We start from the raw sequence: 3,513 nt of genomic DNA, 5'->3' as shown, positions 1-3,513 counted from the left end.
GGAAGGAAGGAAGGAAGGAAGGAAGGAAGGAAGGAAGGAAGGAAGGAAGGAAAGAGAAGGAAAGGAAGGAAGGAAGGAAGGAAGGAAAGAACAATCACAATAATACATTGAACTTTCAAAACAAAGAGAATAGACCTGTGGTTATTACATGTGGGAAGGGGAAAGGGGACGGGGAAGGGGGTTAGTGAGAAATTAGTTAATGGAAACAAAGATTGATTATATTTTGTAAACATGAATATACTAATTATCCTGATTTGATCACCATATTTTGTACACATGTATTGATATTTTAATCTGTACCCTACAAATACATATAATTAATTACGTTTCAAGAAAAAATATTCAAAGGTGTCCTTCAGGGTTAGTAAGTACAGAATGAAGAATGAGTATCACATATTGTATACAGGTATTGATATTCAATGTGGCACCCCACAGATACGTACAATCAATTATGTTTCAATTAAAAAAAAAAGGAAAAATAATGAAGGAGGTCAAACTCAAACTTTGGTCACTGCAGCTAGAAAGGCCCCAGCCTTGCTCTCCCCTCAATTCTCCTAAACTGCTGATGGGTTAATAATCCATGCTCCTCATGCTTATGTGTAAAAGGAGAGTAAAGCCCAGGTAGACAGGGAGAAGGTTCAAGGAGAAGCCACCTACCTCCATTTTTAGACAAACAAAAAACTTTAGAACTGTCTTTCAGAAATGAGTAAGCTAAAAAAGAAAACAAAGTCTCCAATGAAAGAAGTCTAAGTTCTGTGCTCAAAAAATAAAGTTTTTTCTGAAAGTTTTATCCCAGAAAACCGAGAAAGAAATTAAACTGCCTCCCACACATGTGTGCCTAATCTCAGTTGGTCTGCCCAAGACTCCTGAGCGCCAACCTTAGTCCTCCACACGGCCCCTTTTCCACCCTAAGAAGATGTAAGAAACTATCATGAACCAGGAAAAACTTGCCAAACTGCAGGCACAAGTGCACATTCGTGGGAAAGGAGCTGCTTGCAGACCGAAGGAAGATCACAGAACAGCTACAGCAGATGATAAAAAACCTCAGTTCTCCTTAAAGAAGTTAGAGGTAAACAATAGCTCTGGTATTGAAGTGAATGTGTTTACAAACCAAGGAACACTGATCCACTTTACCAACCCTAAAGTTCAGGCATCTCTGGCAGCAAACACTTTCACCGTTACAGTCCACGCTGAGACAAAGCAGCTGACAGAAATGCTACCTAGCATCTCAAACCAGCTTGGTGCAGACAGTCTCACTAGTTTCAGGAGATTGGCTGAAGCTCTGCCCAAACAATCTGTGCACAGAAAAGCACCACTTGCTACTGGAGAAGACAATGATGATGAAGTTCCCCAGATCTTGCGGATAGTTTTGAGGAGGCTTCCAAGAATGAGGTAAATTGAATTGGGTGAACTTCGGAAGAAGCTAAAACTTGAAGTTTCTGGGAGCTGCTATTTTATATTATAACTGCTTTTTAAAATTGTTTTGTTTAAGGATCTGATAAAATCTAGATCTCTAATATTTTTAAACCCAAGCCCTTGGACACTGCAGCTCTTTTCAGTTTTCACTTATATGCAATTCATTCTTTGGAGCTAATTAAGCTGAAGAAGCCTGGGAATAAAGTTTGAAACAAAGGTAAATAAAGTTCTTTATCTAGTTAAAAAAAAAAAAAGAGGGCTGGCCCGGGGGCGCACTGCTACAGTGCGCCGCTTGGGAGCGTGGTGGCGCTCCCGCCGAGGGTTTGGATCCCACATACAGACCGGTTCCCGCTCACTGGCTGAGCGAGGTGCGGGCGCAACACCGAGAGTTGCGATCCCGTTGCCGGTCCCGGCCCGGTACGGGCGCGACACTGAGGATTGCGATCCGTTGCTGGTCACGAAAAAAGACAAAAAGACAAAGAAAAAAAGAAAAGAAAAGAAACTAAACCACAAACACTTCACACTCTAAACGAAATTAGAGAGAATATCAACTCTATAATAAATTTTAACAGGAGATAAATGGACACAGAATGAAATAAAAAGTAGTTGGCAGAGTCAAAGAAAAAAATAAGAAAAAAACCTATTATTTCAGAAATGAGAAACACATTAGATATATCAAAGAGCAGAATCAACCCAAAAGAAAACAGAATTTTTGATAAGAAGAAATAGTTCAAGTAAACAATATGGAAAAAAATAAATGAAAAATTAGTTGCCCACAAAAAAATAAATTATGTAATTGCAGTTCTGGTTGCTTTTTTCATTCAAGGGTCATTCAAGAAGGTTTACTTTTTTATTAAGCGTAGGTAGAATTTTTGCTTCCACCTTATTATTAATTTATATTCTCCTATTTTTCACTCACAGACTGTGATCTGCACAATTTTTGTTTGGACTAATTTATTATGGTTTTATTAGTGTCTTACATTATAGGACCAGCTCTGTCTCTAATCACATTTCATCTTTTATCTCTTTTATAGATTTTTTGATCTTTTGAGTGCAAATATTTTTCAATAACAAATATTTTTACATGTATGTTTTCGCCCACAGCTTTGTTATTTTCATTCACTTACACTGTAGAATCTTTTGTAGGACCCATGTTTGCTCGTTTTCTTCTCCCCACATCAAGGGGAAGGAGTGTACTTAGGCCTGAGATTGGCCCCAAATTAATATGAGCATATTCTTCTCATATATTTCACTGTCCACCTGCATACTATTATAAGTACTAACATTTATATACTGTTATATGTCCACCTTTGTACTGTAGTTTGAAGAGCTGGAGGTTTGACTACTTTAACTTTATATTACTAGTTCAGTGTTCCAGTAAACTGAGGGAAATAGTTGGGAGCAGGTCGTCCTCATTGGGGACATTTGTCTCTGTATACCTTTCACTGTGTTCGGCAAATCTTTCATGCCAAAGATCATTTTTCCACACCCAATTTACTCTTTGGCCTGACCTCCTTTCTGGGTACATGATGGGACTGTATCTGGTGTCCATTTGGTTGCTAGCCACCGTCTGGCTCAGCAGGAAAAGGCCCAAATACTTACTTCTTCCTATGTTGTATAATGGTAATTGCCTTTAGACCTTTTCACTCAGTTGCTTCTCAATGTAGTTGTTCCACAATGCTGAAAGGATTTCCAAAATGGAAAGTTTTCCCACCTGTTCCATGAACCAACCTGGCTTCTTGCTCTCAACTCTCCAACTTCAGAAATATTATTTGGGTTCTGACAGAATCACCCTAACTTAGAACTATACCACTTTCTTATCAAGGAGAATGATAAATCCTCTCATACGACCTTCCATTAATCATATCCTAGTCTACCTTATCTGGCATAAATTCTTATTTAAAAAAATTTTTTTTTCCTTTGATTATTTTAATTGGGATTTGGGAGCATAGGGAACAGATTTCTTTTCATCTTGCCGTTGTACCTTAAAGTCTAACTTCCCCTTCTTTAATCTCTGGTTTTAAGAAATTCTTTTATAGGACTTTTAAACATAACTACTATTAAATACAAATGAAGATAAATAACAGTAGATAATAT

At 37.8% G+C, this 3,513-nt stretch overlaps 1 pseudogene; it reads left to right on the top strand.

Moving 5' to 3' along the window:
- The first annotated feature begins 919 nt into the window (after positions 1–919).
- LOC103582468 lies at positions 920–1,392 on the top strand (annotated as a pseudogene).
- Positions 1,393–3,513: the final 2,121 nt, after the last annotated feature.

The sequence above is a fragment of the Galeopterus variegatus genome, unplaced genomic scaffold (assembly GCF_000696425.1).
Source record: "Galeopterus variegatus unplaced genomic scaffold, G_variegatus-3.0.2 Scaffold16375, whole genome shotgun sequence".
In the NCBI taxonomy this organism is placed as follows: Eukaryota; Metazoa; Chordata; class Mammalia; order Dermoptera; family Cynocephalidae; genus Galeopterus; species Galeopterus variegatus.
The sequence above is the reverse complement of the archived record's forward strand: the minus strand, read 5'-3'. Positions and strand labels throughout refer to the sequence as shown.